We start from the raw sequence: 24,889 nt of genomic DNA on the forward strand, positions 1-24,889 counted from the left end.
GAAAGTACATTCTGGAGTAACATTCAAAATACTGAAAAGAGATGGGATGAAATTAGATTGAAGACTGTACAAAATATTTTAAGGATCTCAAACTCATTAAGTGTTTTTTATTTAATGAGGTTTTCTTTTATCATAAATCAAAAATATTGGTAAAATAACTTGTGCCACACTTATGCTTTGAAATGAAAATAGTAATGTTGTGTAATGCTAGACTGACTGATTTGTAGTTTGAAAGAACTCTGTGTTAAAGCTTCTATTTATCTATTTTTTTAAAATTTGTGTTTCAAGTGTTTGAAGTGAAATCTCTTGCATTTTTTTTATTAATACTACACAAGCATTCTGCTGCTTAACTTGTAGGTCTTAATTTTTAATAATATTAAATTTCAAGGTCACGCTTTCAGAATGCTGACACAAGATAAAATAATACTATTGTCAGTGTCATTGTTTTATGTTGATGTAATAAAAAGTACCTAATGTAAAAAAATAGAAAAAATAATTTATCCAGTAGGAGAAAATTGTTCCTTATGTATCTAAATTTGTTGTGTATGAGGAAATATAGGACTTGTGGTGGCTGTAACTATAGTTCTGAAGATTTTTATTTGATTTGACATATGATTACTCTGAAAATTCATAAGATGTACTGCTCTTAAATATGTGCTATAAAGATATAGATATAAATATATGTGCTATAAAGATAAAGATATATAAATTAAAGGTATATATTTACTTTTAATTTGAAAGTATATATTTCTAATTTTTAATATTGAATTATACCCTAAATGAATTTTTTAGTAAGGGAAGACTACGCTTAGAAAATTGTAGATAAGCATGTTTATACATGAGTGCAGATATATAAAACATACATCTTCTAGTTAAAACATACATCTTTTAACTAGAAGATGAGGTTTTAACTTCTTTTAACTAGAAGATGTGTGTTTTATATATCCACACATATATCTTAAAAAGAGAAGTTTTGAGGAGTTATGCCAGATTTTATATCTGAATATTAATATTCATATGGCTAGAATGGAATGTACTAATTAATGTAATTTTTTGAGACACTGATAAATCTCAGAATGTCCTTTCTTGTCATAAATGTTTCTAAAACATTTAAATAACATGAACGGAATTAAATCTTTAATGTATTAAATTCCTCAGAGTCATCATTTTGTGAGTTAATTTTTACTTTAGTTCAATAAACATTTATCGAGGAGCTAATGAGCCATGTCTGATATGACACTATGCTAAAATCAGTAAGATATCGGACCTCAAGTAGTTGGCAGTCTAGTGGGGAAGAAAGACACTTGTTCAATTGGCTATAGTAGAAAAATACAGTTTTCTCAGACCTAACAGGAGGAATTAATGTGGACTGAGATAATAGGGCAATGCATCATGGAGCAACAATTAGTGTTGTTGAATATTATGAGTGTAGATAAAGCAAGTATGAACTACAGAGCTAAATTTGTAGTTGCGACACAGCATCTCCAGAAACTTTAAAAATATATATATATATCTTCTCAAATTATAAAGTGAAAAAGATTCAGCAGTAGTCTGCTTAAAAGTACATGTGCCCACACGTGCATGCATGCACACATACACATATACACACCAGATTCTATACCATTTCTCGGAAATATTGGAGAAACCACTTTACATATACTTAGTACATATTTCCCTAAATGAAATTTTGTTGTAAGAAAAGGATTCATTACTAGAAATTTGTACGTAGATTTTTTAAGTGTACAAATTATATCATAAATAGAACAGACACATGCATTTTAAACAATAATTACTATATTTAAAAGCTAATATCTATAACGGTATATAGATAATATTGTATATTTTATATAAATATAATATGCTACCCTGGGCTATAATACTATTGTGAGTGGTTGGCATATATGAACTCATTCAACTTTTACAATAACCCTGTGGCTTATCATGGAAGTATTATTATCAATACAATTTCAGATGAGTTAACTAAGACACAGAGAGATTAAGATACTTGTTGCAGATCTCATAGCTAGTAATGGATAGAGCCAGGATTCAAACCGAGACAGTCTGGCTTCAGAATCCATTCTCTAAATATCTCTGCTATAATACCTCATAGTAATTCATTATGGCTAGATTAATAGATAATTCTATAGAAGAGGCCATATTGAAGAAATGTCTTCCAATTCTTTTTATAGATGTACACACACAAAAAAAAACCTTTGGATGGGGATCTGAAGAATATACTATCCTACCAAATTCCCAGGGTAGTGTGTTATATGTAACCAGAAATCAGTATAAATAAGTAATATTTTGCTATTTGCTATTTTGAAGGAATAAGTGTTTTCACCTATTATAGCTTATTTTCTCACAAGTATTTTATTTCCTTTTCTAAAATTGAAAATGGTTTAATAATGGTTAATTTAGTAAGCACACATTGGCACTGGGCTGAGTTTTGAGGAGGCAAATGTGAATAAGAAACAAATATGTTAAATAAATGGTTACAGTATAACTGGCAAACCGAATCCAGCAGCACCTCAAAAAGCTTATCGACCATGATCAAGTCAGCTTCATCCCTGGGATGCAAGCCTGGTTCAACATATGCAAATCAATAAACGGAATCCATCACATAAACAGAACCAGTGACACAAAAACCACATAATTATCTCAATAGTGCAGAAAAGGCCTTCAATAAAATTCAACAGCTCTTCATGCTAAACACTCTCAGTACACTAGGTATTGATGGAACATATCTCAAAATAAAATAATAAGAGCTATTTATGACAAACTCACAGCCAATATCATACTGAACGGGCAAAAACTGGAAGCATTCCCTTTGAAAGCCAGCACAAGACAAGGATGCCCTCTCTCACCACTCGGATTCAACAGAGTGTTGGAGGTTCTGGCCAGGGCAATCAAACAAGACAAAGAAATAAAGGGTATTCAAATAGGAAAAGAGGAAGTCAAACTGTCCCTGTTCGCAGATGACATGATTGTACACTTAGAAATCCCCATTGTCTCAGCCCAAAATCTCCTTAAGCTGATAAGCAACTTCAGCAAAGTCTCAGGATACAAAATCAGTGTGCGAAAATCACAAGCATTCCTATACACCAGTAACAGACAAACAGAGAGCGAAATCATGAGTGAACTCCCATTCACAATTGCTACAAAGAGAATAAAATACCTAGGAATCCAACTTACAAGGGATGTGAAGGACCTCTTCAAGGAGAACTACAAACCACTGCTCAAGGAAATAAGAGAGGACACAAACCAGTGGAAGAATATTTCATGCTCATGGATAGAAAGAATCAATATCATGAAAATGGCCACACTGCCCAAGATAATTTATAGATACAATGCCATCCCCATCAAGCTGCCAATGACTTTCTTCACAGAATTGGAAAAAACTACTTGAGAGTTCATATGGAACCAAAAAGGAAACCACATAGCCAAGACAATCCTAAGCAAAAAGAACAAAGCTGGAGGTATCATGCTACCTGACTTCAAACTATAATACAAGGCTACAGTAACCAAAACAGCATGATACTGGTACCAAAACAGATATATAGACCAATAGAACAGAACAGAGGCCACAGAAATAACACCACACATCTACAACCATCTGATCTTTGACAAACCTGACAAAAACAAGAAATGGGGAAAGGATTCCCTATTTAATAAATGGTGCTGGGAAAACTGGCTAGCCATATGTAGAAAGCTGAAACTGGATCGCTTCCTTACACCATATACAAAAATTAATTCAAGATGGATTAAAGACTTAAATGTTAGACCTAAAACCATAAAAACCCTAGAAGAAAACCTAGGCAATACCATTCAGGACATAGGCATGAGCAAGGACTTCATGTCTAAAACACCAAAAGCAATGGCAACAAAAGCCAGAATTGACAAATGGGATCTAATTAAACTAAAGAGCTTCTGCACAGCAAAAGAAACTACCATCGGAATGAACAGGCAACCTACAGAATAGGAAAATTTTTTGCAATCTACTCATCTGACGAAGGGCTAATATCCAGAATCTACAAAGAACTCAAACAAATTTACAAGAAAAAAACAACCCCATCAAAAAGTGGGCGAAGGATATGAAGAGACACTTCTCAAAAGAAGACATTTATGCAACCAAAAGACACCTGAAAAAATGCTCTTCATCACTGGCCATCAGAGAAATGCAAATCAAAACCACAATGAGATACCATCTCACACCAGTTAGAATGGCGATCATTAAAAAGTCAGGAAACAACAGGTGCTGGAGAGGATGTGGAGAAATAGGAACACTTTTACACTGTTGGTGGGAGTGTAAATTAGTTCAACCATTGTGGAAGACAGTGTGGCAATTCCTCAAGGATCTAGAACTAGAAATACCATTTGACCCAGCGATCCCATTACTAGGTATATACCCAAAGGACTATAAATCATGCTGCTATAAAGACACATGCACACATATGTTTATTGCGGCACTATTCACAATAGCAAAGACTTGGAACAAACCCAAATGTCCATCAATGATAGACTGGATAAAGAAAATATGGCACATATACACCATGGAATACTATGCAGCCATAAAAAATGATGAGTTCATGTCCTTTGTAGGGACATGGATGAAGCTGGAAACCATCATTCTCAGCAAACTATCGCAAGGACAGAAAACCAAACACCTCATGTTCTCACTCATAGGTGGGAGTTGAACAATGAGAACACATGGACACAGGACGGGGAACATCACACACCGGGGCCTGTTATGGGGTGGGGGGCTAGGAGAGGGATAGCATTAGGAGAAATACCTGCTGTAAATGTTGAGTTGATGGGTGCAGCAAACCAACATGGCACATGTATACCTATGTAACAAACCTGCATGTTGTGCACATGTACCCTAGAACTTGAAGTACAATAAAAATATAAAAATAATAATAAAAGGTTACAGTGTGATAGGACTACTGCCAAAGTGCATGTACGACAAGAGCAACTAGCTCTGTCTAGAGTTAAGAAGAGAGACTCAAAAATTGTAGTATCTCAAGAGTAAGTAAAGCCTTCCAAACCTAGAGCACAAAAAAGGGAAGGGGAGGGAGAGCACTGGGACAAATACCTAATGCATGCGGTGCTTAAAATCTGGATGATGGGTTGATAGGTGCAGCAAACTACCATGGCACGTGTATACCTATGTAACAAACCTGCACGTTCTACTCATGTGTCCCAGAACTTAAAATACAATTTTTTAAAAAGGCACATAATTGTGAAAGAGTGTGGTATATGTAGCAGGTTGGAAAAAGTTCTTCATGTTTGAAGTGTAAAGGATATGAGATGAAGTGGCAGACTGGGAAAAATGAGTGAGAACCACTTGGTGAAGGATCTCGTAGGTCATGCTAAGGAAAATGAGATTTTCTGATTGTTCTTAGAGAGCCCTTTCTTTGAAAGATGATTGCTTCTAATGAACCTGCATTGCACAGATGATGCTGTTCCAAGTCAATACCTCTGAGAAAAGTAGTCTAAATTTCTTTGCTTAGTTTTCAGTCTCCAGGGGATCTTTGGACAAGATAAAGAAGTGGTTCAGGCATACCTTTCCCAAACGAACCAAAATTATTGAAAATTTAAATTATTGAAATTTACATTTTAATTAAGCTGTTATCTATAAATCTCCCAATTTCTGCTTAAAAGTACATTTGCCCACACATGCACGTGTGCACACACACACACACATCCACACCAGATTCTATACCATGTTTCAGAAATATTAGAGAAACCAGCTGGGCGCAGTGGCTCATGCCTGTAATTCCAGCACTTTGGGAGGCTGAGGTGAGTGGATCACCTGAGGTCAGGAGTTTGAAACCAACCTGACGAACATGGTGAAACCCCATCTCTAATAAATATACAAAATTAGCTGGGTGTGGTGGCGCTGCCTGTAATCCCAGCTACTTGGGAGGCCGAGGTAGGAGAATTGCTTGAACCCAGGAGGCAGAGCTTGCAGAGACCCGAGATCACTCCATTGCATTCCAGCCTAGGCAACATGAGCAAAACTCCATCTCATAAGAAAAAAATTGAAAGAAAATAAATATTAGAGAAATCACTTTCGGGTGTTTGAAGTGAAATCTCTTGCATGGTTTTATGTTTTTATTAATCGTACATAAGCATTCAGCTGCTTAACTTATAGGTCTTAATTTTTAATAATGTTATTAAATGGCCCAAAAAGAATAATGTATCTGTCTGCTTCTCCTACAGTCTGTTGGAATGTTAACAAATGGAATGACAGGACAATTTCTATGATTCTCTAAATCTGGGTTATGAAGTGTATCTTTACTTTCTGACTTCTTGGCAGTATTCATTGAGTCATATATTAAGCATCTGTTGTTTAGCAATATATTGAGTACTAGGGTTAAACAGATGAGCTGAAGAGACAAAGTCTACTAAAACGTTTTGAAGATCTACGATCTTATCTTGGCAAAATACAAACAAAGACTTTTTTAAATATCTTGGCAACAAGATATTAACAAAAGAAAGAACCAAACACCCAAGGTATTGTGCTATCAGTAGGTTTTTTTTTTTATTTTTGGAGCAAGAATATTCCTGCATCCTGGATCATGAGGCCCATAATAACATGATTAAGATTTGGGATCACAAGATGTGTTATTTAACAGATAATCTCTCCAATTCCTAATAAACTTGTGTATTCTCTTCTGTTATTCTCAAGTAATACTTCTCAAAGTGTAGAACCTAGAACTGCAACATTAGCATCACATGGAACTTGTTTAAAATGCAAAATCTCAGAATACAGCAATACAGTAGAAGAATTATAACTTGTGTGCATCTGATAACACAACTTCAGGATACATAAAGCAAAACTGACACGATTGTGAGGATAAACTGTGAATCTTGTCACCATGGTGAGAGAAGTATTAAACTAAACAACAAACTTACAGTATGCTCTAGTGAATACAAAGGACCCTGAACTCAAGATTTAGGGAATATACAGGCATACTTCGGAGATACTGTGGGTTTGATTCCAGACCACCACAACAAAGCAAATGCCACAGTAATGCAAATCACAAATTTTTTGATTTCCCTACCAGTGCATATAAAAGTTATGTTTATACTGTACTGTAGTCTATTAAGTATATAATAGCATTGTCTAAAAAACAATGTACATGACTTAATTAAAAAATATTTTATTACTAAAACATCCTGACAAGTTATCTGAGCCTTTAGTGAGGAGGGTCTCACCTTGATGTTTATGGCTGCCCATTGATGAGGGTGGCGGTTGCTGAAGGTTGGGATGGCTGTGGCAGTTTCTTAAAATAAGACAGTGAAGTTTGCAATGATTGACTCTTTCATAAAATATTTCTCTGTAACATGCAATGCTATTAGATAGCATTTTACCCACGGTAGAATTTCTTTCAACATTGGAGTCAATCCTCTCAAACTGTGTTGCTGCTTTATCAACTAAGTTTTTGTATAATACTCTAAATCATTTGTTGTCATTTTTATCAATGTCCCCAACATCTTTAACAGGAGTATATTCCATCTAAGGAACAATTTTTTTGTTAATACTTAAGAAGCAATTTCTCATCCCCTCAGGTTCAGTCACATCTTCAAGCTCCACTTCTAATTCTAGTTCTCTTGCTATTTTTACCACAAACTGCAGTTACATCCTTCACTGAAGTCTTGAGCCCTTCAAAATCATCCATGAGGGGTTTGAAGCTACTTCTTCCAAACCCCTGTTAATGTTGCTATTTTGACCTCCTCCCAGGAATCACAAATGTTCTTAATGGCATTTAGAATGGCGAAATCCTTTCCAGCAGGTTTTCATTTACTTTGGAAGTCCACCAGAGGACTTTCAAGTCTTATTGTTTAAGAAATACATTTTATAGGGCTATAGCTGCCATAGCCCTAGAAAATGTATTTCTTAAACAATAAGACTTGGAAGTCAATTTTTCTGTGACCTGTGGGCTGCAAAATGAATGTTCTGTTAGCAGGCGTGAAAACAGCATTAATCCCCTTGTATGTCTCCATCAAAGCTCTTGGGTGACCAGGTATACTGTCAATAAGCAATAATATTTTAAACGAAATCTTTTTTTTCTGAGCAACAGATCTCAACAGTGGGCTTCAAATAATCATAAACCATGCTATAAACAGTTGTGCTGTTATCCAAGCTTTGTTGTTCCATTTATAGAGCACAGGCAGAGTAGATTTAGCATCATTCTTAAGGACCCTTAGATTGTTAGAATGAGAAATGAGCCCTGGCTTCAAGCTTAAAGTCACCAGCTGCGTTAGCCCCTGACACGAGAGTCAGCTTGTCCTTTGAAGTTTGACACCAGGCATTGACTTCCTCTCTCTACCTATGACAATCCTAGATGTCATCTTCTTTCCTAGAAAGCTGTTTTGTCTGCATTGAAAATCTGTCATTTAGCGTAGCCGCCTTCATCAATGATCTTAGCTAGATCTTCTGGATCACTTGCTGCAGCCTTTCCATCAGCATTGCTGCTTCACCTTGCACTTTTATGTTATGAAGATTACTTCTTTCCTTAAACCTCACAAGCCAACTTCTGATAGCTTTAGACTTTTCTTCAGCAGCTTCCTCACCTCTGTCAGCCTTCACAGAATTTAAGAAAGTTAGGACTTTGCTCTGGATTAGGCTTTTGGCTAAGCTTAATGGTATGGCTGGTTTAATTTTCTACCTAGACCACTCAAACTTTGTCCCTATCAGCAATAAGGATGTTTCACTTTCTTACCATTTATGTGTTCACTTGAGGAGCACTTTTAATTTCTGTCAAGAACTTTTCCTTTGCATTCACAACGTGTCGCACTGTTTGGCACAAGAGGCCTATCTTTTCCCTCATCTCAGCTTTTGACATGCGTTCTCACTAAGCTTAGTCATTTCTAGCTTTTCATATGAAGTGAGAGATGTGTGGCTCTTCCTTTCACTTGAACACTCAAAGGCTATTGTAGGGTTGCTGATGGGCCTTATTTCAGTATTGTTGTGTCTCAGGGAATAGAGAGGTACAGGGAGAGGGCAAGAGACAGAGGAACAGCCAGTTGGTGGCACAGTCAGAAAACACACATACACTTATCAATTAAGTTAATTGCCCTATATGGGCCTGGTTTGTGGCATCCCAAAACACAGCAGTAGCATCAAAAATCACTGATCATAGGTGACAGATATCAACAGATGTAATAATAGTTAAAAAGCTTAAACTATTGTCAGAATTACCAAAATGTGTCTTCACAGAATTGGAAAAAACTACTTTCAACTTCATATGGAGCCAAAAATGAGCCCACATTGCCAAGACAATCCTAAGCCAAAAGAACAAAGCTGGAGGCATCACGCTACCTGACTTCAAACTATACTACAACACTACAGTAACCAAAACAGCAAGGTACTGGCACCAAAACAGAGATATAGACCAATGGAACAGAACAGAACCCTCAGAAATAATACCACACATCTACAACCATCTGATCTTTGACAAACCTGACAAAAACAAGCAATGGGGAAAGGATTCCCTATTTAATAAATGGTGCTGGGAAAACTGGCTAGCCATATGTAGAAGGCTGAAACTGGATCCCTTCCTTACACCATATACAAAAAGTAATTCAAGATGGATTAAAGACTTAAATATTAGACCTAAAACCATAAAAACCCTAGAAGAAAACCTAGGCAATACCATTCAGGACATAGGCATGGGCAAGGACTTCATGTCTAAAACACCAAAAGCAATGGCAACAAAAGCCAAAATTGACAAATGGGATCTCATTAAACTGAAGAGCTTCTGCACAGCAAAAGAAACTACCATCAGAGTGAACAGGCAACCTGCAGAATAGGAAAATTTTTTGCAATCTACTCATCTGACAAAGGGCTAATATCCAGAATCTACAAAGAACTCAAACAAATTTACAAGAAAAAAACAACCCCATCAACAAATGGGCAAAGGATATGAAGAGACACTTCTCAAAAGAAGACATTTATGCAGCCAAAAGACACATGAAAAAATGCTCATCATCACTGGCCATCAGAGAAATGCAAATCAAAACCACAATGAGATACCATCTCACACCAGTTAGAATGGCGATCATTAAAAAGTCAGGAAACAACAGGTGCTGGAGAGGATGTAGAGAAATAGGAACACTTTTACACTGTTGGTGGGACTGTAAACTAGTTCAACCATTGTGAAAGACAGTGTGGCGATTCCTCAAGAATCTAGAACTAGAAATACCATTTGACCCAGCCATCCCATTACTGGGTATATACCCAAAGGAATATAAATCATGCTACTATAAAGACATATGCATGGGTATGTTTATTGCGGCACTATTCACAATAGCAAAGACTTGGAACAAACCCAGATGTCCATCAGTGATAGACTGGATTAAGAAAATGTGGCACATACACCCCATGAAATACTATGCAGCCATAAAAAAGGGTGAGTTCATGTCCTTTGTAGGGACATGGATGAAGCTGGAAACCATCATTCTCAGCAAACTATCACAAGGACAAAAAACCAAACACCTCATGTTCTCACTCATAGGTGGGAATTGAACAATGAGAACACTTGTTCACAGGAAGGGGAACATCACACACCGGGGCATGTCGTGGGGTGGGGGTAGCGGGGAGGGACAGCATTAGGAGATACACCTAACATAAATGACGAGTTAATGGGTGCGGCACACCAACATGGCACATGTATACATATGTAACAAACCTGCATGTTGTGCACATGTACCCTCGAACTTAACAACAACAACAACAACAAAAACGAAGTATGCCTACACAGTTTTTCCAAGTACCAATTAAACATTTCCAAAATGGACCATTTTTTAATAAAGCAAATCTAAACAGGCCAATGATTATTAATATACTATATTCTTTGATCATTATGAAATTAAATCAGAACATCAATGTAAACAATATAAATAAAGTTTAAAGCATTCTTCTGAGTAACTCATGGGTTCACCAAGAAAATCACATTGGGATAAATATATTTAAAATTCTGTGTTTCTAAATAAACAGTTTGAGATTTTTTTCAAAAACAAAATCTTGACCATATTCAGCCGTCAGTCTGTTTTGCAAACTTTCCATTTGATGCTGACACATGCTGAAGTTTGAGATCTACCGCCCTAAAGTACCATAATTAATGCCTACTTGAAAATATCTATTAATAGCAACAAAATAGATGATGAAATATTGATAATGATTAATACTAAGCCAGGAAAATTACAAGTAGTATCTGTTTTTAAATGCAGAGTTGATAAATACCATATTCAGTTTTAGAGGGCAGATTTTCACTCTCATAGCCTAATAAAATAACTAAGATCTTCATTTTATTATTTAATTTGATTCTGCTTTTATTTTCTGATGTTGTTGCAAGGTTTTTTTTTGTTTAAACTCTGCCATATAGAATTGAAATGAGAGAAACTTCAAGAGTTCTATACTGTGTTACTTTTTTTGGATATATGATTTTTTTCTGTTTGATATATTTTTATTGCCTATAAAATATGTGGATTTAAAGGTCTTTTTATCATCAAAACTATTTGAAGTATGCTGAAAACCTATATTTTTTATATATAGTGTTTTATTAATGAAGTACATTGACTTACTAGTAAAAATTTGCTGTAATAGAAAAAAATGCATTTGAAATTTCTTATATATTGTGTTTCTTATATATTTTTAATCCAGGAAAATTTTATAATAATTTTTTTCATGATCTTCAACTTGTTTGTATTCAGTTGTTTGTATGTGGGACTGAATTTAGTTGCTTGAGTGCCGACATAGATTTTGATTATGATTTTTAAAGAATACCAGTTTTTCTTATCTCTTCTACCTTAAGCTGCCATTACTATTGCTTAATTCACCCATCATGTGAAAGAACAGAACATGCCTCTTCATTAACAGGCTAGTAAAGGTCATATGTTGGTTCCCTTTACAGTTTATCCTGGAGAGTAAATGCAACAGTTTCATTATGTGCCTAGTTTTTACAGATCTAGGGGAAAACAAAACTCAAAGATTGCTCCAAAACCAGGTCACACATGTAGGGTGCTACAATGTGTCATCCAACGAAACTTGCATTATTAATTTTGAATTATATTTGCTGTATTCTTTAACTAGTAGGGGTATCCCAACTAGTAGGGCCATGATACAACTCTTCAGTCTGAATGTGGTATATTAAAAGTGCATTTAAAACATGCTTTTAACAGGATTAAATTGAGGCATGGCATAAAGCTCCTTTGGGTAAAATTTGTGGATTCAGCAGTGGAAGTCTGCATTTTATCAGAAGTGTTAGCCTTTTTAGTATAGAGGGTGTATATATTATAACACTGATAGCAAGCCATTGGCCTTAGACTTAAATGATGAGTCTCTCAAATAAGGCAACCAAAATTATGATGTACTTAAATATTGAGCATTTCATATTCCTGAAAGAAAAGTCAACTTCAGAATATTAATTTATTAATAACATAATTATTTGCTTTCATCCTTATTTTACAATGGGATTTTATTCCTAATCTTTCTGACTTCATAATTAAACTTTAACAAAAATAAATTAACTATATATAATTAGAAACACTAGTAGAATTAGATTTGTTTTATATGTTATTTCCACACAGTTTTTAAAAAGCCATGATAGTAATGAAAAGAAGAGCAGACAGAACTGTTATAACTCTTGACTCACTCACTTCTTTGGTATGTAATCGTAAGCAAATTATTAAGCCTCTCTGAAACTTTTTGATGATTATATGAAAGTATCTTAAAGTACTTAGCACAGTGTCTGACACATAGATGTAGGCCAACATAAGTTGTTTCCTTTCATGAATTGAAGCTAAGAAAACACATGATATAAATAAAAATATGTAATTCTGTTTTTAAAAAAAGAAACACCCTTTTTAATGCAATAATAATGTAAAAATTAGGAAAAGAAATGACTTTTTCGATATCAGAAACTATCGCATCCCATCCTTGATTTCTGAGGTATATAATTAATTATTTCTGGATTTTCGTTCTTATTTTTAAAAAGATTGCTTACCAATAGTTACTCTTTAAAATATATATATACATTGATAGAATGTTTGGAGTTACTGAAGAAAATAAGCATTATAAATCATTTAGTGGAGTCTAAGATATGATTTTTTTTCAAAAGGAATAATTCTGTAGCTCCAAACCCCAGAGTTTTTCTAAAATGCTGAAACATCTGTCTTGGAATGGGAGTTATCATAGTGGCCAAACCGACTTCAAATTGACATCAAGTTGATGGATATGCAGTAAGTCGAAGGAACACAGAATGATGAAATTATTTTTATTTTCCATATCAGCATTCTGTAAAAAAGAAAAAACAATCCAGTAGTGCCTTTCTTTGAGAGAATAAATACCACAGCACTATCCTGTGTTGTTATTGGATGTTTTCAATTTTTTTTACTTTTATTCTTGTATTGTAGTACATGGCATCTTAATTACTGTAGCCAAGCAGTTTATTCAGGTTATAAAAAAATGTTGGGTAAGCATCAGACAGCAGCAGGACTGGAGAAGATACATATAAGCATGTACAAAGATACATATAAGCAAAAGGCTTATACAAAAGGCTGTAAGACCTTACACATTTAAAAAAACTATCAGCTATTCACTTTTTATCTCAAATTTTAATTGAATTTGTTTGATTTCTTCCTTGTCATTAGAATGCTTATGGTTCTAGCAGAAAAGTTGGGAAGAAAAATGCCTATTCAGGTGAAGAACATTAGGATATACTGCATACAGCTGAATTAGACCAGCACATCTGTTGGACATACTTAGTGTGTCACTCAGCAGTGAAATAGATTATCAAAGCTTTTCTAATAAGTGACATAGAAAATTCCCCAACAATAAAAAGAAAGAGCACATGAAGTAAATCTTTGCAAGTTTGGGTAATGTTTAAAGCCTATGTGGGGCATAAGATTTAAGAAAATCTAGAAGACATGACACAGAATAAAATAGTAAAGGAAAAAGCTTTTACTTTTGGAACTGTTATAAAGTTTACAAAAGGGGATTTGATGTAAAAGCAAATGAAACTCATTCAATATGCTCCAACTATTTATATTCTCACATTAGTGCTTTAAAAAGTAGAAGATAATATAAAGATACCATATCATTTTGTAGTTTAGATTTGTCATCCTCATTGAGCCCACATTTTTCATTTTTCAATATCATCATTTATTACTAGTATTATTTCTAACAATTTGCAGAAATAAACATAATCGATCTTTTGAGTAATATATAACTTAAAGCACGAGATGCAACAAATCATTTCTAGACTTCAGAAAAATTATTCTTATAGTTTCAGTGTCTCTAAACATCCAAAGGAGAACTTTAAAAAAAATTTAATAATGAAATATCTTTATCCCTCTTAGAATCTGAGTTAGGGAAGAAATGAAAATACGGTTGCTGAAACCATTGTACTAGATTAGCATTTCCTGAAATGTATTCTTTGTTTATTTATGTTACAGGAGAAGAATGGTTTTTTGGAAAATAAAGTTAGGAAACATAGACTAAGTTAAATAATTCTCTTTACTGCAGAATGTCTGAGAGCTTTAAATTTGCAAATAAGCATAGTGGCTCTCCACGAGGGAGGATTCTGTATTGTGTTGCCCAATCTTATTCCACTGTGGAACCTTGTTTAAATGGAGAAACGTGAGAAATTTGTGTTCTGTGCAATATGCTGTGAGTAATACTGGGCCAGAGGTTCTTTATATATATATATATATTTTTTTTTATTATACTTTAAGTTCTAGGGTATATGTGCACAACGTGCAAGTTTATTACATATCTATACATGTTTCCTTCTAACTACAGACATTTACATTTTTCTGAGACTTGACTGCACTGAATATGATTTCTGCCATAATTTCTTTCTTGAGTTCTAGTCATTTTGAATTGGTAAATTCTCCCTGGCAGTAGATGGCACCCTCTGGGGACATACAGCTGTCCTCGGTTAAGTGTCCCTTGGATTATATGGAAACATACCTCCTGGTTTCCTACTACTGCTTATTCTAAGGCCCTTCTAAACTGGTTAATTGCAACTATAATTGACGTGTCCTCCTGGCTAAGTTTTCCTACAAAAGGTGCTTAAGTATCATCCCCTCCTAGATGTCTTCCCTGACCATATTCCTTTCCTTAATTGCTTTCAGAATACCTGTATACAGGGGTTTGTTTTTCCATTTCCCCTTGTAGTTCATGCCTTCTTCATCTTTCCATCCTCAGCATTTAGCTCAGTGATTAGGAACAATGATAAGGAGCACAGTATTCTGCTGAGGAATTTTCTAGGTTATCTGTTTTATGCTTTGTATATCTGTTTTGAGTGGACAAATGAAGAAACTAACAAAAAAGAACTTACTTGTAAGGTTATCCGATGAAAGTTTTTATTTTTGGAGCATTTGCTGATAATAAACCATGGCTTTCTTTTTTGCTTTTTTTTTGCTTTTACACAGCCAGTCTTTGCACTGGCTGTGTAATAATTGCAATTTCATATTTGTAAAATAATTTTTCAGTTGTAGTTACTATTGACGCATATGGTGTTTAAGGCAGATACAGAATAATCATTTCCAATATTGGACATGACTAAACATTTTTACCTGTACATTTGTATTGCTAGCATTTAATGGTATAAATTGGTGAGGAATAAGAACTTAACGGATTTCACTTCTGTGCTGTGCATGTAAAGAATGAGGCAGAGGTACCTGAGGAGTGCTGATATTATGACCATAGTTTTATAGTCTTTATATATGCAGAAGTAGCAGCTATGTCCATATGTAAATTTTTAATGAATTTGATAATTATTACTAATGAGTTTTTAGGTTATCTGTTGTTCTGAGGTCTAGATAAAACTCAGTAAAAACTATGTGAGAAAACCTTAAACACCATGGCCTATTATGCTTTTTTAACATTATATATTTTATATTAATTATATTTTTTCTCCAAAAATCATTCTTTACAGTTTCTTTTTATTTACAGTAGCTTACTATTGTGTTCTAAATGTTGTTGTTTTCTATTGTTATTTGAAAGTTCACATCCAGAAAGTCTTGGGTATACTGTTTTTAAATATATAAGAACTAATTAGGCTTTTGCAATTGTGATGTTCTTAGTAATTATATTTCCTTGAGTTCAAAATTTTTCGCTTTTCTCAGTCAAGTTGTAAATTTATAATTATTTACTGTGAGGTATGTATGCCACTCCTTAGTCCAGAATAATATTATTTGTCACATGTCTCTATATATTTCTTCTTATATAACTAAGTTCATCTCCTTTTTCCTTTTAGATGCTGATAACTAAAAGTTGTTTTCTCCATACTAACAGCATGACACTTTTTTCCTGCTGAGACATTAAAAATAACAAAAAGTACTGATGCTTGCTACCAGATGGGCTGATAGATTTGGAAAATTGATTCAGCATTTACTGCTTTGTACTTGGGAGGAGCTGATATTATAACTATTATTATATAGTCTTTAAATATACACAAACAGCAGCTATGTTAATATGTAAAATTTTTAATGAATTTGACATAGTTATAACTAGTGAGTTTGGGGGGTATCTGCAGACACTTATTATTGCTCTTTTCTTTCCAGTGTGACCTAGAAAGAGACCCTGGCACTTCAGTCACCTGGTTTTTGCTCTCTATGTTAAATTACAACTGCCTTAGTACTTAACATGAAACTTCAAAGGAAATGAAATCCTAAATGTAAATATCCCGTTTCTATCTTTGTTTATTATCTCAAAACACATAGCATACAAACTCATAATGCCTTTATTCAGACACTTTCTTAACTGGAGGAACTGTTCACTCCAGTGGTGCTTTTTAGAGACATGGGAATTATTGAAGCATGGTAATATAACATATGGGAATTAGAATTACATTAAATAGAACCACTAATCACTATACCACTTTAGGTGAGCTACTGTATTTTAGAAAATGAGGAAGAAACTTTAGAAAATGAGGAAGAAACATTATTGAATGTTTCCCCAGTCCCAAAGGCTCATGGGATTTAATAGTGTTTTCAAGAGAAACTCGCTAGATACATTTTCTAATGCCATCTTAAATATATGAGACAAATAGGCATATCTTGATGATTGTTACAAAGCAAGAGACTTTTTGGATTTTCTGTGATTTTGAATAAAGTATATTCAGATAAAAGTTTCCCCATAAATAGTGACATGTGCATGGAAGCAATAAATTATTCCCTTATTTTGATTACTGTTTGCTTCCAGGTGAATAAATATGTAAGAAACAAGATAAAAAGAGCATTAAATTAATATTAAACTGTGATTCACAGGCTCTGTGTATTGGTCATTCTGACCATTGACAAATTATTTAATTTTCGTGGGCCTTTCATTTGTTCACTAATACTATACACATAGTAATGACTTATGTAGATAAAATATTCATACTTAGAAATTATTGGAAAATGGTACTTGTCAGCTTATACTGTATCTTTTTTACTCACACTGATTTTTAAAACATGACAATATTTAAACTGAATGAACATGAGAAAGAATAAGATGTCAGAAAATGTTCTTAAATGTATTTGATGACTAATCCAATAAAGTTTACACATATGTGAAATGATAGGATGAGCAGTGCTGGATATATTACTGGTGTTGTGATTACAAATCTTGCCAGTTTGCAATCATTGCTTAAAATATTTTGACACAGCAGTGTTTGTGAAATGCCATAGTGTCTTGGTCATTGTCTTAGTGTTAATGTGGAAACTACTAAGAATTATAACAAATTGAAATAAGCAAAAATATGTTTTGCTAGATGTTTTTATTTACAGTTAATTAGAACATTTCTTGCTTGGCCCCCAGATTTATATTAGAGCATCACGAAACTTCTTCAAAACTTGAGAGTATAATTTTCTTAACTTTGTAGGTGGAATATTGGAGTTCATTTGTATTTTTAAATACAGGTAATAAAGTGGAAAAAGTGTGACCATTGGAGTTGGGTAGAAGCCCTGCTGTGCCACATTCTAGTTGGGCAAGTAAACTAGTAGTTCTCCATGCATGCTTTCTGCCCTCTTTCTATGCATTTATATACATACTCTTACGTACTTTGGTTTTTTTAGTAAATGAGATATGCTACATATGGTTATTTAACTTGCTTTTTTATTTAATATTTGTCTTGAAAATCTTTCCATATTAATATATATCAGGCCATCTTATTCTTTTTAGTGGCTTTTGTATTTCATAATATTGCACTGTGTTTAGCCTCTTCCATATTTAGGTTGTTTGCTTTTTTGTCATTACAAATAGTGCTGTGCCTTGTGTATATATTTTCAAACTCCTGTGCACACATTTTCAAACTCTTGTGCACACATTTTCAAACTCTTGTGCACACATATCTATAGAATAGGCTCTACAAGTGGGATTGCTTGATGCAGGGTATATGTATTTTCAATTTTGTCAGATAGGCCAAAAGTCTGTGTAGCCTGGAACCTTTTTTTTTTTTTTTTTCGAGTCAGAGTATTGCTCTGTCACCCAGGCTGGAGTGCAGTTTTGGGATTCTAGCTCACTGCAGCCTCAAACTCCTGGGCTCAAGCAATTCTCCTGCTTCAGCCTCCCAAGTAGCTGTGACTTCAGGCACATGCCACCAAGCCTGGCTAATTTTAAAATATTTTTCATAGAAACAGGGTCTCACCATGTTGTCCAGGCTGGTCTCAAACTCCTGGCCTCAATTAATCCTCCCAAAGTGCTGGCATACAGGTGTGAGCCACCACACCTGGCCAGCGTTTTGAATAAAAGCTTATCTTTTTAACCTTTTCAGGTTCTCTTCTTCTTCTTAATTCCCCGCAGAAAATTACTGATTTCCTCTAGATTTTCTAATGTATGGCCCTGTGGCTTTTAAATGTTTATGTTTGTGTGTATGTGTATTTACTTTTTAAAATTTCTTCTGCATCTCTAATTGTGTCACTTTACTAATTTCTTATGAATTTTATTACAGTCTTTTTTTCCTTGATTAGACTTTCTAAAGGCTTGTCTATTTTTGAGCAATTTGATGAGTTTGATTAAATATAAACTATTCTTTTCTTTCTTTGTGAGTAACCTATTTTTTTCTCCAGGTGTTCTTGAATGCTTTTTGGTATTTCTTGGTATTTCACAGTTTCACCACAATTTGCTTATGTGTATCTACTTTGCATTTTCTCAGGTTCTCTTTGCAACCTGAGAAACTGTGCCTTTCTAAAGTTCTGAGGAAATCTATTTATATTATGTCTTTGATTATATCTTCCCTCCATTCTTTCTTTTAATTAAGAACTTCTCTTTGATAGATGTTAGAACATATAGATCTTCCTTCTGTCCTAACTCTATGACCTTGAAAATTTTTTTTAACTTCTCTGTTTTTCAGTTTCCTCATCTGTAAAATGGGGGTAATAATTGTAACTATGTCATAGAATCATTTTGAGAATTCAGTGAAATATATACACATGTACAAACACTAAGTAGTACATAGTAAACATTCAATAAATGTTAACTTCAATAATGATAATATTGTCACTTAACTTTTTTTGTAAGCCTCTTTACATTCAGGGAAAATTCTTGGTAAGATCTTCTAACACATTCATTTAGTCTTCAACTGTATTCATTCTGTTCATTTCATGTATGGAGTTCTCTTTTGATGGTCAAAATTTAGTTACCAAGATGCAATCAGTATCTTCCCACATCGCATTAAGGATGTTATTTACAGTGATAGTGATTCCAAAAACTTCTGTTTACCTTATTAACCAATTCCTCTACTTAATTGTTTTATGGTGTTATTGTTGTTTGTGTTGTTCTTGTTTGTTGTATCTCTTTCGTAAGATTGGTTTACCTCAACTGCCTGGTAATTCTAGGTTGGTTGTTCATCTTTATATTTGACAATCCCTGTAATCCTGTCATTTCAATTCATTGTGCCCTGTCTCCATTGATTGTGTCAGTAGCAAAATATGTTGTTGGAACTGACATACTGGTAGGTTGTCATGACTTTTAGGGGTCAGTAATTAACTGCCCTTGCCTCACTGGCCCCAGCACCTCTTATACTCACCACATTTACCTGTTGTCAAACACTGCCTGCACCCCTACTTACCACATACAAGGGAGGTACCATTGTTTTGCTGCTTTAATAATAATTCAGTTTGATATTTGCCCCAAGGCTATCTCCTGTGCTTGGTATCCATTGACTCTAAAATTAGAACATTCCTAGAACTTGTTCCATGTTTGTATAGTCATCTGAACGTGATTGGGCTTTGATTTCCTCTAATCATTTTTCTATGCTTTTGTTCTCATCTGCTTTCTGTTTAAGAATTTCTCAACATTTGCAGTATATTCATGGTGATACAGTATCAAAGACTGGGCTACATATAGAAAACAACTTTGGGATGAGGGTTGTTAAAGCCCTGTAAAGAGATTTTTCCCTGAAAATATTAATACAGCCTTTTCTGAAACGGCATGAGTCGGACACCCTGTCAGTATTTTCCAATTCTTGATTTGATGATTCACAGCCATAGGGTATATAAAATACTTCCCCAAATCATTTAAAATCTAACTTTAGCAAACAGCTACAATAATTGAAAAAGCCAATCCCCTATGGAATTTTAAAAATAAAATTGGTAAAGTTGTGAATAAATTCTGGTAATATACTACCAGTGACACATCCTGAATCATGCCCTGAATAGCCCCTTGTCACCTCTGCAGCTGTTCTTCTGATCTCCATCATCCAAGTGAAACAGCCATGGAGGGATTCTTTTCTGAAAGGAGACTTCACTTTAGAAGGGGCAACATGGCCTGGTGCGGTAGCTCACGCCTGTAATTCCAGCACTTTGGGAGGCCGAGACAAGCGGATCACCTGAGGTCAGGAGTTCACGACCAGCCTGGCCAACATGGGGAAACCCCATCTCTACTGAAAATACAAAAATTAGCCGGGCATGGTGGTGCATGCCTGTAATCCCAGCTACTCGAGAGGCTGAGGCAGGAGAATCGCTTGAACCCAGGAAGCAGAGGTTGCAGTGAGCCAAGATCGTGACATTGCACTCCAGCCTGGGGGACAGAGCAAGACTCCATCTCAAAAAAAAAAAAAAAAAAAGAAAAGAAGGAGCAACACAATTTTTGTATTAATTTTCTAAATCCTTTTCGTTCATTCGTTTAGGAAACATTCCTTGAATACCTGCTGTATTAGGCAAAGTGGACATAACAAACAACCCCAAAACTTCATTGCCTTAAAATAATATACATGTGTTTTTTGCTCATGTCACAGTATAATGCAAGTCATGAGGAACGCACTTCTTGCAGAATTTAGAGACCAGATTCCTTTAACCTTGTGGTTTGCCCTTTTTGAGTCCTTGATTGAACCAGTAGATGGGGAAAGAGGGTGAGGATTACGTGAGGGTTTTTTTTTTTTTTTTTTAATAGGCCAGCTGTGGAAACAGTATACACATCACTTAGGCTCACATTCCATTAGCCCAAACTCAGGTAAACAGCCACACTTAAGTGCCTGGGAGACTAGAAAATGTAGTCTGGCTAAAGATACATGAAGTAAACACTGACAATTTCTGTCACAACTACTATGCGCCCAGCTCTCAAGGAGACAAGTATATGTTCTTCAGTGAAGAGAATAAAGTGCTGTACATCCCATAAAGAGGGTATTAAAGTACCTATGGAAAAAAGAAGCAACAGTTTTATCCACTTGGGGACAAAGGGTGTTGATTGGGGAAGGCTTCACAGAAGAGAGTGATATTTGAAGTAAAACTTTCTGGTAGGATTTTTTCAGCAAGAAAGTGAGAATGGGCACCCCAGCAGTAACAAAGGTACAGCAATTCAAACAAAAGGTACTGTGGCCCAGCAAGGCTAGATTATATAGATCCTTGGAGTGAGAAAGGAGAAGTAGTAAATGATGACATTGAAAGGTTACATTGAGATCAGGCTGTGAAGCACTTTTTAAAAATTTTTTTAAATTGATACATAATAGTTGTATGAAGGGTTTTAAATGGTATGTGAAGGATTTTAGGGGTGTGCATGTGTGTGTACATGTGTGTATGCAGCAAGGCACCCTCAAGTATTTTTAGCAGACAGTGACATCATATTTGGATTTTAGAAAGGTACATTTATTTATTTAACAATTATTGAACATATCTGTGTCCTAAATACTGTGCTTACTGCTAAGGATACACAACAATAAACATGTTCCTTGTTCTGGTGGTAATATGGAGGGTTCATTGGAAGTACTAGTATTAGAAGTACAGAGATCAAATAGGAGCTCCTTTCTTGTTCAAAGTAAAAAGAAATGAGGTCCCGAATGTGAGTATTGGCAATGAAATGGAAAGGAATGAATGGATTCTAGATATAATTTGTGGAGTTGGATCCAAAAGAACTGCTGGTTCCGGTACAATCAGCTGGTACTGCATAAGGATAAGAGTTGAAGGAAAATGTTACAGAGGTTTTCAATCTGAGAGATTAGTTGGCTGGTGAAAATAGGACATACTAAGGGAAGAGCATCAGGTTTGAGAGATAGATTGTGAGTTCAACTGTGGATGTGATTTTGAAATATCTGTTTGGCAGTGTCCAGGAAGTAATTGGAAAAAAAACAGTTCTGGTGATCAGGAGAGGGACCATAGATAGGTATGGCTATGATAGACATATGTGTTACAATTTAGACCTATATACAGCCCAAGAATAGAACGCCAAGAAGGCAAAGGTGAGCAAAAGAAACAGCAGCCCAAAAAGGCTGACAAATAATTATCAGAATTAGGAGAGCATTTCCAGAAAGATGTGGTTGGTTCACTTTTTTTGTGTGTTTCGTTTTTTGTGTTTTGTGGGTTTTTTTGTTTTTTTTTTTTTTAAATATATATATGGGATAAAACTGAGTTATCCTAAATTTGGCTCTTACAGACTTTGGGAGGACCACTGAAAATGCTGTGGGGGCAAAAGCTGATGGGAAGAAGAAAAGGCAGTAGCTTGGTTAAAAGAAGAGTAAATGTTTTACAGGATTTGTGAGACTTTAATATATTTATAGTCTGAGGGTAGGGAAGAGAGTTTGAACCTTAAGCAAACAGAATCCTGAAGGGTATGAAAAGGAATATGTTCTAAAGTGCAAATAGGTGGGTTTACTTTCTGAAACAAGCCAAAGAAGGATTGATGAACGTAAAAGTTTGGAGTCACATGGCAGTGAGTCTGAGAAAATATAAGGGAGTGTGGGGAGTTGGTATGGGGTTATTGCCATTTGTAGTAAAGACAGCATAGTAAGTTGTAGGAAATGAGAATGGACACTAACTATGGATGCTGACTAAGGAGGAGCAATATAAAAACATCCATGTTAATTTATAAAATATTGGTTTTTGGTAGAGTCAATAAATAGCATGTATACACTGTTTCATAGGGAGCCTCTGCAGCAAAAATAGAAAAAAAATGGTCAAATGTGTTATAGGTTGTTACAAAATTAATTACAGTTTTTGCTATTTTAATGGTTTTTGCCATTAAAATAGCAAAAACTGCAATTACTAAAAATGGCAAAAACCGCAATTACTTTTGCACTAACTTAATAGCAACAGCTTAGCAAAACAACAGAGGAAGTAGGGTGTCTATAAGCATGGAATAGAAATGACTTTCTTGGGGTCCAGGGTGGGTAGTGAAGGAAGCGAAGCCTAGAGGGGACAGTTAGCCAGGGAGAGTGGAAGAACCAAGGGACTGGAACTTGTGTACAAGATTAGTAAAAGATGTAATTACTTTGGTAAATGAAGTGCTTAATAGTAGATCTGGTATCCGAACAGGATCATGAATCATTAGAGCAGGTCTGACCACTTGTTCGTTATGCTCTTTGGTGTCAAATTTCATGGCACATCTAGTAAGATTCAGTATCCCTGTTTGTAAAATGGGATTGCCACCTTTTTGAGAATACAAAAATTGGCAGAATAAATTAAATCACGTATGAATGCCATGAGTTCTTCCTTTATTCACACTTAAATCATAATATTATAAAGCAGTCAGAAAGACAAAAAGAACATTTTTTCCAGATTTCCTTAATAGTCAATGAGGAGTTTATCCTAAGGACTCAATTTAAGTAATTGTTCCCTTCAAGTGAACTCAGATTCTTTATGGAGGACATACTGATTGTTGGTAAAATTTTCAAGTGTGTGCTTTTAAGATTAATTATTATCTATATTATTTCAACATAATTCAAAAGATTTTCTATTTATACACATGTACACACAGACATATATTTGGAGCTCTTGATTGACAGTTTGAAGCTCAATTACATAAAATATTTAACCACAGCACCAGAGCCATTTGCAGTTTAAAAAAAACATATAAAATAATATTCCTATGAATTGTCCATGTATAGCAACAAATCAGTAAGAAAGGATAAACTAGCATAGTGAAATAGATAAATCAGATTTAGGCAGGCTAGTTTATTGAATTTAAATTGTGCCCAGTTGGCCCAAGAGCTATATATAAGCAATCCATCTTACGTTGTTAATGGAGGTTCTTGAAATCCACCTGATGTTTGCATTATTAAATTTCAGTCTAATGAGCCCTGCTAATACATATTGAAGATGGTTGTAAGGAGTAGAATGTGAATCTGAGCGGGATAATTTGAAAGAAACATAAGCTGAGCGTTTTACATGACTCAAGGGGTATATCTACAATTACACATATAACCAAAATTGAATTTAAATGGAATTTCTATTATCCTTGTACTTCTACCAGGGAGAATAAAGTGTAAATGAAGTAAAAGTCTTTAGAGTTACTGGTGGTTTGTTTTTATTATCTAATTTAATAGATTCTTGCAATGATATGGAGTGGCATAAAAGTTTTAATATTTCATGACTTTAAATGCAGTCTAAGTATATATAAAAGCTTGTAAATGGAAACAGATGTCTGTGTAATTGGATATAGTACTTCATAACACCATTATAT

At 34.7% G+C, this 24,889-nt stretch overlaps 1 protein-coding gene across 8 annotated transcripts in view; it reads left to right on the plus strand.

Annotated features, from left to right (window-relative positions):
- Positions 1-24,889, plus strand: part of RSRC1 (arginine and serine rich coiled-coil 1) — a 438,867-nt gene that overhangs the window by 328,294 nt on the left and 85,684 nt on the right. The gene's annotated exons all lie outside the window — the stretch shown is intronic.

This window comes from Pan troglodytes, chromosome 2 (genome assembly GCF_028858775.2).
Source record: "Pan troglodytes isolate AG18354 chromosome 2, NHGRI_mPanTro3-v2.0_pri, whole genome shotgun sequence".
NCBI classification, from domain to species: domain Eukaryota; kingdom Metazoa; phylum Chordata; class Mammalia; order Primates; family Hominidae; genus Pan; species Pan troglodytes.